The 15,419-nt window shown below is 45.1% G+C and overlaps 1 protein-coding gene across 1 annotated transcript in view; it reads left to right on the forward strand.

The window, feature by feature from the left end:
- The first annotated feature begins 1,922 nt into the window (after positions 1-1,922).
- The window catches only part of LOC112432464 (protein NLRC3), a 124,588-nt gene continuing 111,091 nt past the window's right edge, over positions 1,923-15,419 (forward strand). Inside the window, exon 1 of the mRNA XM_076881473.1 lies at positions 1,923-2,231. The gene's annotated coding sequence lies outside the window, so the exon portion shown is untranslated. The remainder of the gene's footprint in view (positions 2,232-15,419) is intronic.

Genomic DNA, 15,419 nt, shown 5'->3' on the forward strand with positions numbered 1-15,419 from the left:
ATGAGTAAAAGAATTACAGATGATGTGGCAGTTTATACTGGGAGCTGGTAGTGATGTTACTGGCTTGAACTGGGTGGAGGACGCACTAATATGGAGGTATGTGGTTTGCTGGGACTCGAGCAGCGTGCTAGTGAGCACAGGTGATATGTCTTCAGACTCTAGGCAACATATTGTTTTTGATATACTTCATTTACTGTATAGAATCAAACACAGAGGGATAGAAGTGGATTTCTTATGGCTCCCTGTGAATATCGGTGTTGATGCAATGAACAGGACGATAAGTTTAAAAAGGTGCAGCAAGAAGAAGTCGTGCAGGTTTGACTATAAAATACAGTGAAAGTGAGGTGAAGAGTATAATGAAGGTAAAGATGAAGGACGAGTGGCAGGCACACTGGGACAGAGACGGGAAAGGCAGATATTATTATACAGAAAACAGTCGTGTAGAAGAAGCTGCAGCAGAGACCAGGATGGAATCTGGAGAGTCAGAGTTGGTCACACAGGCTTGAATAGCACACTTAAAAAGGTAAACATGACACAGGAAGTGTGACTTCTGTGGACCAGAGGAGACGTTTGACGGGTTGTTAGCGTCGTCAGGATGCTGGATGGAAACGCTGTGCCTGATAGGATGATTACAGGCTGGACTTTGTCTTCCTGTTACAGATGGATCCAGGCCCTGGATGACTGCTGGACACACATGACCCACACTAGGCTGCCTTCATCCATCCTTTCCTCCTTCACTGAGACTCAGAGTCAGCATGTATGTATTTATCAGTGATTTGAATCCTTTCATTACAGAGTGAAGTTAAAGTAGACGTGTGAACACACTAATAAACACAAAGGGACACAACTACTACTCCATGATGGAAAGCTGAAGTATTACACAGCTTTATGAACCTCCTGTTATCCTGGTAGACGAGTACAGCAATAAATCTTTTACTTGAACATCTTCTGGCTCCAATAAGCTTTGAAATGTGACCATGAAGTTAGAGACACACTGACTGAAACCCACAGCTGTGACTGTGGATCACATCCACACACAGTGTAGCTGCTGTCTCTGTGTGAGCCTTTGCACTGCTGCTCGCAGCACCGTTATATCACTCAGCGCTCGCTGCTGTTATTGAATCCACTTTTTACTGTCCGTGCAATCAAGCTCCTCTGCAGAGCTAGAAAATATCTTCGAACCAGTTTATGTGTTAGGGGATCCTTTGCAGCTGTGACTGTTGCCTCTGTTTTTGTCCTTTGGTTCCTGGGAGCCTTTTACATTTCCATCAGCAACAAATATCTGAACAGGCTTTATTGTAGGAAATACAGGATTAAATAGTTGTCATTATTTATTAGATGTTGTTAAAGATGATCAGATGCTTGTTTAGTTTAATGCTGTGGCTTCAGTCAGCATCACTGTGCTGTATAGTTTTATTTTTCTGATCCTTCTGTTAAAGTTGCTGAATAAAAGCTGGTTGGTCTGCACCTCACCGCTGCCTCGAGCCTCCTTCTTTAAAGCAGCAGAGGCTCTTCATTCAGGTATCACAGCTCGAGTTGTTCTGCAGGAGACCCAGAGTACTGTCCTTGGTCCATAATGACATTAACTTTGATTCATGTCAGCCTGAACGTCTGTGATGAACACACTATCAGCATCACTGACATATTTCATCATTTAAAAACACTTCCTGTCACCGTGGTGGTTACAGTGACATCATGCAGTTTGTGCTTTGACCTCCAGAGGGCGACAAATCAGCACAGACAGAGAGCTCCATTCAAACTTTGCTGCCATCAGGAATAATTCTTCAAATATAATCATCAGTGTTTGAGCAGTTATGATATCAGGGACAATCTAGACATGTGTGACAATACTGAACATGTCACATGACACACCTTAGACATCATGTGATCCACTCTCAGTCTGCACTTTCAGTCATGACTTCATGAATTTATGATCAGTTTACTCCTGAAATATTCAAATGCTGCAGGGTGAAGAACAACAAAGTGCTGACACATGTTTGTGTTTCAAACAAGAAAACCAGCAGAAATAAATCATCTTTGGACAACATGACAGAGATTAGTGAGTTTCCAACTTGCACTTGAATGCAGCACAGACAGATTCTGATGTTCGTGGTTGTAAACGTGTCCTCAAACGCCGCTCTGACTCTTTCCTTCCTGCTCAAAGTTCCTCTTTTCTGAACTTGGTGTTTGTGCCTGACGCTGATCGTCTCCGTGTGGAGCTCCGTGTGAAGGTAACGTTAGCAGTGTGTAATGTTTCCTGGCTAACATCAGCTGTGTGCAGCTCAGTTCCAGCACAAATCTGCCGCTCCATAGTTCACGGTAACGGACTCATGAGGTCGACCGTTAAACGCTCTCCCGCCATTTTGTCTGTGTGCGCGGATGTGTACGTTTTTGTTACCACTGTCATCTCATCAATAGCCTATTTGTAAAAGATCTCTGTTCATAGTTTAGTTGGATTTTAAAACTCTGTAGTTGGACAGTTTTATTTTGGACTGATGCTAAAATTCTTGCTGATTGTTTCTGTCGAGGTTTTGTACTTGACATCCCCCATTTTGGATGTGATAAGCTGTAGAGAGTGCGTCCAAAAAGAGAAACCAGAAAGAGAACCTGTTTTATTAATAACCTCTTGCAAATAGAAGAATATGAAAAAAACAACAACAAACAGGATAAAACCTTTAAATTACTTGAATTTTTAAAATCACCATCATCTGTTAACACAAATTTGATCATTTCAAATTTTTGTTTTCATTTTCTCTTCCCAGTTACTTCTTTCTCATTCTCTTCATTCTCCTTGTCACCTTACGTCTCACTCCTTAACTGAAGTTATAGTTCTAACATAAGAAGTCCCACCAACGTCCTTTATTTAATCTCTGTGTTGTCACAGTTATTATCATCAGATCAGACATGAGACCCAGACAACAACATAAGTTTACAAGCTAACATCATGTCAGCTAACATTAGACGATAGCATCATAAACTTTAAATTACTTTGCCTCTGATCAACAGTTTGATTACATTCTCACATCACAGGTTTATTTGCTAAGTGTGAGTCCGCCCACATTAGATCCACTTTTCAGCAGGTGGAATAATTTGTAGTATATAGGTAATACATCAACAATGCTGCCGTGGCTAAGATAGGAATATTTATAATGTCATTTCCAAAACTTGCATATGATCTGCAATTTGTAGCAGATCTACTGACTGTCACAGAGCAGCTGGAGCAGTCTCAAATGCAGGTCAGTCCACTGCTGCCCCCTGTGGCCAAGTGCCATAGCTACTGCTGGATGAACTCGTGACACATGTGCACCTGTTTCTATGAACACATTGAGTCTGAGTGGCTGCACTTACACTGGTGCATTCAACATATTGAAAGATGGCAGCAATGTGGATTGTCAAGACTCAAACCAACCGTTGAGCAAAGACAGCAGGATCACTTGTTTCTGTTTGTTATACAGCCAGATTTACTCGTCACACACATGTGCAGCTGCTTTATCACCTATTCTGAATTTGTTTCAAGCACAATACATTTGTTACACATGTTGGGATATTGTGTTTGTTTTAAATGTTATATACCTGTGTGGTATGTGACTTGTGTTGCCATGACGCCAGGTCTCTCTTGGAAATGAGATTTTTAATCTCAATGAGATTTTTTTTTACCTGGATAAATAAAGGACTAATTTGTAACTTTCAGTGTTTTCCGGTCTTCCAAAGGAAAAAAAACCTTCAACTACATGACATGCAGTTGTGTATTTGTTTTCACCTTATCATACACTTGAAGTTTTACAAATCACCACTTCTTTAGTGAATATCATTTCAGTCTCAGACAACCTCGTTTCTCTTACAGAGGTTGAATGCACCTTCTGTGGATGGCGGTACCACACAGTGTGCGTGGACTTCCCCTGCACAGAAGGCAACTACAAATGCTGTGAATGCTAAATAAACAGAAACAAATGATCCCTGTTGTCTTTGCTTGATGATTGGTTTGAGTCTTGACAATCCACATTGCTGGCGTTGCATCTTTCAATGCCAGCAATGGCAGGTATCAGTGCTCAAAGCTTTTGTGTTTGTTTCCAACAAGTTGCCCACCTCGGGAAACAAAAATGTGTTCTTTTACTTGTCAGATGAACATATGAGACACTTTGACTCTTCAGTGCAGTGTGGAGCCTAACAAAGATCTGTTTTGTGTCCCAGCTGATCAGCAGGAGGAGGAGAGTCTGACGGAGCAGCAGAGGAACATTTTCAGCTACTTGGACTCAGCTCAGCCACTACAGAGGAAACAATGAGCTCAACACAGAAGGTGACAGACAGAGCAGGACCATATGACCAAAGATATTTATCACCATATACATTTGAACATTTGCCATAACGATGTAGCTGACGATAGAATTGACACCAGACAAAATACTTTACAGCTGCACAACTTTATTAAAAACCCATCAATGTATTTTCACTGAAACAAGCAGCTGTTGTTTATGTGCATTAAAGTTATATAAAAATGTAACCGTGCAAATGCAAATTCCTCGCTGACAGTTTAACCAAAAGGCGTTTCCAGTGGAAACTGGCCGACACATCCTGAGCATAACCATGTATAATATCCACTAAACTTCAGAAGAGGTTATACAGTCGTGGCCAAAAGGTTTGAGAATTGCATAAATATTGGAAGCTGGAGAAGTTGCTGCTTAAGTTTTTATAATAGCATTTTGCCTGCACTCCAGAATGTTATGAGGAGTGATCAGATGAACTGCATCGTCCTTCTTTGCCATGAAAACGAACTTAATCCCCAAAAAGCCTTACCACTGCATTTCATTGCTGTCATCAAAGGACCTGCTGAGACCATTTCAGTGATCGTCTTCTTAACTCAGGTGAGAATGTTGGCGAGCACGAGGCTGGAGATCATCATGGCTGTATCCCGATTCAGGTTCTGCAGCTTTAAAGTCCTCAAGGGCCGCGTACTCAAAGACCGCTAAGGCCGAAGTGCGAGGCTCGTAGGCTCGTGAAATGGGACGTCTAGCCTCCGTCGCGCTGCCCAGGTTGCCTAGCAACCATGATACTAACAGCTGGAAACGTTTCATACAGCTTTGTTTGACAGAAATGAAGGAGAACATATTTAGTTCATTTGTTTCTACATGAGCTCTGTGTGATTTGATGAGTATCTGAGGCTGAGACCACAGGACTGTGAAACATGATTGTTGGGCTTCATTTCTGTGCTGAACAGTCGTTTAAGATTAGCTGTAAATAACAATTAGCTGATGTTGTTCATGAGACTAAAGTCATCTCACTGTGGTAATGTAAATATAATATGGCCAATATTATAGTTATCATATTAATCACTTCACTCACAGACAAGTATCTGTGACAGTGTGTATACAGATGTATCATATATAAGGGACAAATATTGTTCATTTAATATGTTGGTACTAAATGTGGCTCAATGCTTACATATATGTGTAAAAAGCAAATGTAGGAGCTGTGATAACTGTGTCTGATAGAATGAAGAGTAGACTGATATATGAAATATTCCTATATTGGGTGAGAAAATCAGACCATGTCATAACTGCTTTAAGTCACACAGAATAGATATCAGAGCCTTAAACAGGCTGACTTCTGCTAAATGGGTCAAACTGGGCAGAAAGTCTACAAACACATAACATCCTTATAGAATATGATGTAACACTATAGATCAACTTAGCTCAGAATATATAAAGCATATAAACAGTTACAGCAATGTGATGCAACAAACACAGCAGCTACTGATCCAAAATACTCAAAGCTTCATAGAACTGAAACCAACATTTATTTTTAGCTCCATCCTGCTGCTGATACAGACTTTAGGTTTCTGAACATTAAACTTGTTGCTGCCTTTCATAGTGTGTAACTTGAAGGCCCTGAGTACTTTCTCCCACACTGGAAACACTGGGATGATCACATTATTTGAACATTACCTAATAAGACTGATTCAGGACCAGAGATGGGCAGTAACGCGTTACTTGTAACCCAAGTAAGGGATTACTATTGCAAAAACGGTAATTAGATTACCGTTACTTTCCCGTAGGAACGCTGCGTTACTAAAACCGTGATTTCTTTGCGAGAATGTCTCACGACAGTGACGTAAGCGAGTGCGCCGTTAGTGACAACAGCTGTGTGGAGATCAACATTGGATCATATATCGAGTTCCTTTAGAATAAACAAACATAGGATTTATTATCACTGAATAATTATGTATAAATCTATACAAATTATAGAAATATGTAATAGGAAACAACAAAATAATCAAAATTATAAAATTGTGTGTGTGTGTGTGTGTGTGTGTGTGTGTGTGTGTGTGTGTGTGTGTGTGTGTGTGTGTACACAATCAGGAGGGATGGGCATGATTTTAGTGTTTGAACAGTCATGAATTATCTTTAACAGCAGGTTGGATGTAATGTGTTAGAACTACCAGCAGGTGGGGATAAGAGACCTTTAAGGTGTTTGGTGCCACGCTCCACCTTCAGGTTTAAAACTAGTGTTAATGGAGTTTGAAGGTTGAGTTTGTTCCACGACTGCATTTCACTCACTGCCTCTGTTTGTATCTCTGTCACTGCAGGACCAACATGGAGCCAGAAGTCAGCGCTCTCAGGAGGCCGACAAACCTCACAGAAGAAAGGGAGAGAAAAAACACACCTGTGACGAGTGTGGGAAGGGTTTTACTGAGAAGGGTAAACTAAAACGGCATCAGGTCATCCACACTGGAGAGAGACCGTTCAGCTGTGACTTGTGTGGAAAGTCTTTTTCCTTCAAGGATGCTCTAAAAAGACACCAACTCATCCACAGTGGAGTTAAAGCGTACAGCTGTGATCAGTGTGGCAGAGCTTTTACTCGTAGTAGCAACTTACAGAGGCATCTAGTTACCCACTCTGGAATTAAGCCATACAGCTGTGACGAGTGTGGGATGGGTTTTACTGTGAGGGCTTCACTAAAACAGCATCAGGTCATCCACACTGGAGAGAGACCGTTCAGCTGTGACGAGTGTGGGATGGGTTTTACTGTGAGGGCTTCACTAAAACAGCATCAGGTCATCCACAGTGGAGTTAAAGCGTACAGCTGTGATCAGTGTGGCAGAGCTTTTACTCACAGTAGCAACTTACAGAAGCATCTAGTTACCCACTCTGGAATTAAGCCATACAGCTGTGACGAGTGTGGGATGGAGTTTACTCTGAAAGCTTCACTAAAACGGCATCAGGTCATCCACACTGGAGAGAGACCGTTCAGCTGTGACTTGTGTGGAAAGTCTTTTTCCTTGAAGGGTTCCCTAAAACAACACCAACTCGTCCACAGTGGAGTTAAAGCGTACAGCTGTGATCAGTGTGGCAGAGCTTTTACTCACAGTAGCAACTTACAGAAGCATCTAGTTACCCACTCTGGAATTAAGGCATACAGCTGTGATCAGTGTGGCAGAGCTTTTACTCACAGTAGCCACTTACAGAGTCATCTAGTTACCCACTCTGGAATTAAGGCATACAGCTGTGATCAGTGTGGCAGAGCTTTTACTCACAGTAGCAACTTACAGAAGCATCTAGTTATCCACTCTGGAATTAAGGCATACAGCTGTGATCAGTGTGGCAGAGCTTTTACTCACAGTAGCCACTTACAGAGGCATCTAGTTACCCACTCTGGAATTAAGCCATACAGCTGTGACATCTGTGGAAAAACTTTCAGCCAGAGAGGGAGCCGAAATACACACCTACGCATTCACACCAGACATGATGTGTACTGCTGTGAACAGTGTGGCAAAGAGTTTACAACAGACGCACACTTACAACGACACATGTTTACCCACACTGAGGAGAGACCTTATCAATGTGACCTGTGTGAGAAGACTTTTAAATCTCCACGTCACCTGAGACAACACCAACAGATCCACACCAGAAAGAGACTCTACAAGTGCAGCTACTGTGAGGTATGTATTTATATTGTTATCTTGTCATTTTAGCCTGACTGTTTGGAACAACTCCTCCTTGAATCACTACCTTATCGTGGTGGAGGGGTTTGTGTGTCCCAGGGATCCCAGGGGCTATGTTGTCTGGGGGCTTTTGCCCCCTGGTAGGGTCTCCCATGGCAAATTGGCCCTGGGTGAGGGACCAGACAAAGAGCGATTCAAAAGACCCTTATGAACAGTTTACCCTGCCCGGGATAGGGTTACCGGGGCCCCGCCCTGGAGCCAGGCCCGGGGAGGGTGCCCGAGGGCGAGCGTCTGGTGGCCGGGCCTTAGTCCATGGGGCCCGGCCGGGCACAGCCCGAAGAGGAGACATGGGCCCATCCTCCCGCAGGCCCACCACCCGCAGGAGGCGCCATAGGGGTCGGGTGCATTGTGTGCCGGGTGGCGGCCAGGAGCGGAGGCCCTGGCGGACTGACCCCCGGCTGCCAAGACTGGCAATAAGGACATGGAATGTCACCTCTCTGGTGGGGAAGGAGCCTGAGTTAGTGCGTGAGGTTGAGAGGTACCGGCTAGATATAGTCGGGCTCACCTCTACACATGGCTTGGGCTCTGGAACCAGTCTCCTGGAGAGGGGCTGGACTCTGTCTCAGTCTGGAGTTGCCCCTGGTGAGAGGCGGCGGGCTGGGGTGGGTATTCTAATATCCCCTCGGCTTGCTGCCGGTACGTTGGGGTTTTTCCCGGTGGACGAGAGGGTTTGTTCCCTGTGCCTTAGGGTCGGGGAACGGGTCCTGACTGTCATCTGCGCTTATGCGCCGAGTGGCAGTTCAGAGTACCCAGCCTTCTTAGAGTCCCTGGGGGGGGGGGGGGGGGGGGGGGGGGGGGGGGGTGCTGGAGGGTGCTCAACCTGGAGACTCTGTTGTCCTGCTGGGAGACTTCAATGCTCACGTGGGTAACGACAGCGAGACCTGGAGGGGCGTGATTGGGAGGAACGGCCTCCCTGATCTGAACCCGAGCGGTGCTTTGTTATTGGACTTCTGTGCTAATCACAGTTTGGCCATAACGAACACCCTGTTCGAACATAAGAGTGTCCATAAGTGCACGTGGCACCAGGACGCTCTAGGCCGTAGGTCGATGATCGATTTTGTAATCGTATCAGCAGACCTGTGACTATATGTTCTGGACACTCGGGTAAAGAGAGGGGCTGAGCTGTCAACTGATCACCACCTGGTGGTGAGTTGGATCAGGTGGCGGGGGAGGACGCTGGACAGACCTGGTGCACCTAAACGCGTAGTGAGGGTGTGCTGGGAACGTCTAGCAGAGGCCCCAGTCCGCGAGATCTTCAACGCACACCTCCGGCAGAGCTTCAACAGCATTCCGAGGGAGACTGGGGACATTGAGTCCGAATGGACCATGTTCAGCGTCTCCATTGCCGAAGCTGCTGCATTGAGCTGCGGCCGCAAGGTGGTTGGTGCCTGCCGCGGTGGTAATCCCCGAACCAAATGGTGGACACCAGAGGTCAAGGGAGCCACCAGGCTGAAGAAGGAGTCCTATCGGGCTTGGTTGGCCTGTGGGACTCCGGAGGCAGCCGACAGGTATCGACAGGCCAAGCGGAATGCGGCTCGGGCAGTGGCTGAAGCAAAAACTCGGGTGTGGGAGGAGTTCGGAGAGGCCATGGAAAAAGACTTTCGGACTGCCTCGAAGAGATTCTGGCAAACCGTCAGGCGTCTCAGGAGGGGAAAGCGGTGCTCTACCTGCACTGTGTATAGTGCTGGCGGAGCGCTGCTGACGTCGACTGAGAAAATTGTCGGGCGGTGGAAGGAATACTTCGAGGACCTCCTTAATCCTACTGACACGTCTTCCGAGGAGGAAGCAGAGTCTGGGGATGAGGGGAATGACCCACCAATTTCCGGGGGCGAGGTCACTGAGGCAGTTAAACAACTCCTTGGTGGCAGAGCCCCTGGTGTTGATGAGGTCCGCCCCGAGTTCCTGAAGGCTCTGGACGTTGTAGGGCTGTCCTGGTTGACACGCCTCTGCAATGTTGCGTGGAGATCAGGGGCAGTACCTGTGGACTGGCAGACCGGGGTGGTGGTCCCCATCTTTAAGAAGGGGGACCGGAGGGTGTGTTCCAACTACAGGGGGATCACACTCCTCAGCCTCCCTGGGAAAGTCTATGCCAGGGTGCTGGAAAGGAGAGTTCGTCCGCTAGTCGAACCTCGGATACAGGAGGAACAATGCGGTTTTCGTCCTGGTCGCGGAACACTGGACCAGCTCTTTATCCTCTCCAGGATACTTGAGGGTGCATGGGAGTTTGCCCAACCAGTCTACATGTGTTTTGTGGACTTGGAGAAGGCATTCGACCGTGTCCCTCGGGGTGTCCTGTGGGAGGTGTTGCGGGAGTATGGGGTGTCTGGCCCATTGCTACGGGCCATTCGATCCCTATACGACCGTTGCAAGAGCTTGGTTCGCATTGCCGGCAATAAGTCGGACTCGTTCCCGGTGGGTGATGGGCTCCGCCAGGGCTGCCCTTTGTCTCCGGTTCTGTTCATAATTTTTATGGACAGGATTTCTAGGCGCAGCCAAGTGGCGGAGGGCTTTCGCTTTGGTGGCCTCAGAATCTCATCTCTGATTTTTGCAGATGATGTGGTTCTGTTGGCTCCATCGGGTGAGGGCCTCCAGCTCGCACTGGAACGGTTCGCAGCCGAGTGTGAAGCAGCGGGAATGAGGATCAGCACCTCCAAATCTGAGGCCATGGTTCTCAGCCGGAAAAGGGTGGAGTGCCCACTCCGGGTCGGGGATGAGTTCCTGCCCCAAGTGGAGGAGTTCAAGTATCTCGGGGTCTTGTTCGCGAGTGATGGGAGAAGGGAGCCGGAGATCGACAGACGGATTGGGGCTGCGGCTGCAGTAATGCGGACGCTGCACCGGTCCGTCGTGGTGAAGAGGGAGCTGAGTGTAAAAGCGAAGCTCTCAATTTACCGGTCGATCTACGTCCCTACCCTCACCTATGGCCACGAGCTGTGGGTAGTGACCGAAAGAACGAGATCGCGGATACAAGCGGCAGAAATGAGCTTCCTCCGAAGGGTGGCTGGCCTCTCCCTTAGAGATAGGGTGAGAAGTTCGGCCATCCGGGAGGGGCTCAGAGTAGAGCAGCTGCTGCTCCACATTGAAAGGAGCCAGCTGAGGTGGTTCGGGCATCTGACAAGGATGCCCCCTGGGCGCCTCCTGGGTCAGGTGTTCCAGGCATGTCCCACCGGGAGGAGGCCCCGGGGCAGACCCAGGACACGCTGGAGAGATTATATCTCTCGGCTGGCCTGGGAACGCCTTGGTGTTCCCCCGGATAAGCTGGAGGAGGTGGCTGGGGAGAGGGAGGTCTGGGCCTCTTTGCTTAGGCCGCTGCCCCCGCGACCCGGCCTCGGATAAAGCGGATGAAGATGGATGGATGGATGGATGTTTGGAACAACTCTGCTCATTAAACTGTGTTAGCATGTTAGCAATTCTACTGCATGGAAAAGCAGCTCTGAGTGATTATTCAGATTTTCCTTTCAGTTATGATTTTAGTATTACTGTAGTATTATGGTGGTAGTATTGGAGTTATTGCAGCCCAGTAAACTGAGTGTGTTAACTGAAACAGTCAAATGTAGTTGGACGTCTGCAGAGATGCTCTTTATTTCAGGCGACGTTCAGGATACAAATGTTGAAGGACTGACTTACACTGTCTTTGTGTCTTTGTTTAGAAGCAGAGCGACACAGATGGATCCAGTTCTCAACCCTGTCATCACTGTGGTGGTGGGAAAGACTTTCATTGTGACCTCTGTGGAAAAACTTTCAGTCGGCAAAAGACCCTAAAAGTACATCAACGTAGACACACTGGAGACAAACTGAAATACTGCAAAGAATGTGGGAGAAGCTTCACCACACCAAGTGAGTTAAAACAACATGAACTGATTCACAGTGGGGTTAAAAAGCACTTCTGTGATCAGTGTGGGTCATCCTTCACCACTGCAGGTCAGCTTAAATCACACAAACGAGTCCACACAGGAGAGAAACCACACAAGTGCAGACACTGTGAGAGAAGCTTCTCACATTCAAGTACTCGTAACAGGCATGAACGTGCACACATGGAAGGAAACTACAGCTGTGACCAGTGTGACAAGAGCTTCAGGAATCTCAGTTCATACTCTGCACACAAACGATCCCACGTTACTAATAAACTGTTTCACTGTTACCAATGTGCCCAAACATTCACCTCATTGTCTGCTCTGTGCAAACATCAGCGCGATCACTCAGGGCTGAAATCACTCCCATCACTGGATCACAGTGAATCTGAAGACACAGAAAGATCCTCTGGTTTCTGTGTCAGACTCAAAAAGCTTGAGATCAGGCTCCACAGAGTTCAGATAGAATCATTTAAACTTGTGTTGAACTGAACTGGTTGCTGGGCTGAACTTCTACATAATACAGATCTACATGGGATCTTCTTTTCTGTTGTTTTACTGAGTCAGTTTTGTCCTTTTTTCTCTGTCCTGGTTTTGCTCGTCTGTAAATGATTGAAACTCAGTCAAATAGTTCATTGTTCTCCAGCAAAACGTTTTGGAAACTCATGTTTAACCTTTAAAACTCTGACATGTTTTAGCACACAAGGCTTCATCGGGGAGTTCACTCATGATTGGACCATGAGAACAAAGGTTTTTAGTTCTTTCAAAGAGAGTCTTGGAGATGTTTGATGTTTCTGTTTTTCTGAAACCACCTGAAAGAAAAACTATTTTTCTTGCTTTATGTAGTGTGGAAGTTTTTAATGTTTCTTCATCTGTGATGTTCTTGAATGTGTTCACGTGAAGATGGTACAAATAAACTGTCCTTTCAGCTTTAGCTCCTAATTTATTCATTATTTATGGATGTAGCACAGCAGCCGTCTCTTGATTAACACATGGAGGGCTCGGGATCTAATGGTGTCGTCTCCCTAATTTGCCCACTCAGTAAATCTCACTCATGGCCAAGAAATTGAAATAAACCTTGTTTCCCTGCTGGATAGTGATCCACTGTAACTCTGCTCCTCCTTCCTGTTTAGGATTTCTGTGGCTGAAGTAAAATTCCCTCCATCCATCACTTATCCCAGCTAACCCAAAGTGAAATAAAGTTTTGCTGGTCTTAAAAAAGCATTACAATAATGGGCATTACCAATGCAAACTGAATGATACAGAAGATGAAAGAAGAGACTTTGATCAGTTAATAAAGCTCATGATCTGGATTCATTGTGGCTGCTACACAGATACTTCTGGGTCACTTCTCTCAGTTAGGAACCTTCCTCACCAAACTGACTGTTGGACCACACCCCTGGTTTCATGAGAAATTGTTTCAGCCATGATTTCTCTTCCTGTATTTCAGAGTAAAGACTGAAGTGACAAATGGAAGCATGTTTAAAAAACACAATGTGAGAGAGACGTTGAGGTCCTTAGAAGTTACCCTGGGTTTTTCTGTCACCCTGCTAGATGTTACACACCTTGTTATTGGACTGATTTCTACTGCTGGACTACTCCTGCGGAGAGTAACAATACTCTTACTAATTAGCTCCCTTTCACAGCTTTGGGGATATTTATTTTTGTGTTTGCAGCGCTGTGAGCCAGAACAGCGAGAGAAAAATCTGCAACAGCGACGAGCCGAATGCTTACGTGAATCGCAGCAGCTGCACATGTGCTACGCTGAATTAGAGGATATCTTTGCTCTGGATTTCTATTTCTATATGATTCTTCTTGCATCTAAACAAAGATGATTCAATTTGCTAAATGTTGATGGCTCTTCGTGCTCAGGTGTAAATGAGATGTAATATTTGCTCTTGGTTTGGTTCTCCTGTACAGAACCTTGCAGTACAACAGAAACCTAAAAACATTATTTGTAGTTGTTATTCTTAGTTGTTCTGCTGCCTAAATACCACAGGGTCTGATTATGAAGTTATTGAGCTGCACATACTTTACGACCTGCTTAAGTTCGAGGTCACAGCGTCTGTAGAGCAGCTGGAACATAATGAAGTCTACAAGGTTAAAGTTTTCTCTTCAGTTATTGTTCTTTCTGCTGCTTGGTTTGATGGATCTGAGAGCTTTTGTTTTTATTATTGTTATTATAATTATCATTAATATTTTACTCTCTAGAAGCTTTAAAATAGTGTTTGTGTTTGAAAAAATTGATTTAAGAATTGAACAGAAACATCTGTCCTTCTGAAAATCGCCCAAAGGCACGGAGACAAAGTCAAAGGATGCAACCTGTAACTTTCTCTTCCTTCATGTCAGGACCATCATCCATGATTTATATAAAATGCATATAGCAACAGTAGCACTTTAGTTTGGACTTTATGATTTCTGTAACTGGAAAATATTATTTTGTTTAAAGACAGAAGTGACCGCATAGTTGCAACATCAAAGGGAAATATTAATTAATTAGCATCAAGTATATTTGTTGCTTAAGCGTTTGCACTATAACTTAAGTAGGATTATAACTTTTAAGGAAGGAAAGATTTCAGATATTTAGTTCACTGTTTCAGTTATTTTATATGAAATTAAAACATTTACGTTGGTCAAATATGATGCTCTAAATCAAATAAAAGTTTGAAAATAAATGATGTATTTTTAAATGCTGCAACAAATGTTCACAAAAAGTAACTATAATTAAAACCAGTTAAACAAAATCAAATGTTTGAATCATGCTTAACCAAATGCCAGGCTGGAGAGCTGAACCTAAAGTATACGTAGAAAGATTTCAACATCTGAGCAGTTTTTAATGTTTTTATCACATATAAATGTCACAGCAGTGGGTCCTGGCCCAATGCTTTGTGTTTTTGGTTTTCTTTGACTCTTGTTTTTCTTGGTTTTTGTTCTTCTTATTTATCAGGCTCTCAGTAATCTTAGTTCTCCCTCCCTCAGTGTTCATTTCAGCCTGTGTTTAGTTTCTGTTCCCGTGTCCCACGTTTCATCGTTTCATGTCGAGTCAGCCCTGTCTCTCTGTTTCCTGTGTCTCCCCAGTCAGCCCCGCCTCCCTCGGGCACTCATGTGTGATACAGAGTAATAAACCTGACTACATTTGCTACACTCTCTTTATTACCTGTTACTTTAAAATTCATACACTAATTATGTCTGCCCATCTCTCTAATGTGAAGGTCAAAGGTCAACATCCCAGTGACATAAGAATAATCCCAAAGGGGCAAAGGCAGCGGTTAATTTAGCACATTTAGCATTAAGGGTACAGCAAGGATATACTTTTACTTATTGTGGCAGGGGTGTGGTCTCTGGCCTGCTGCAGTGGAGGCTGGTGGCGGGACGTTGGACGGCACAGGTGAGGGTGATGGAGCTCATGACTCTCCCCTTTATAGTGACGGAGGAGACTGGCGTGGGGGAAGCGTGTAGTGGAGGAAGCCGAGGAGAGAGCTGGTTTCTGGCTACAAAGACGGCGTCAAACCAGAAAAGATTGCTCGTGGTCAAATGTCAAAGGAGCTTGCAAAGAAAAGCGTCTGGACTTC

This window comes from Maylandia zebra, unplaced genomic scaffold (genome assembly GCF_041146795.1).
Source record: "Maylandia zebra isolate NMK-2024a unplaced genomic scaffold, Mzebra_GT3a scaffold11, whole genome shotgun sequence".
In the NCBI taxonomy this organism is placed as follows: Eukaryota; Metazoa; Chordata; class Actinopteri; order Cichliformes; family Cichlidae; genus Maylandia; species Maylandia zebra.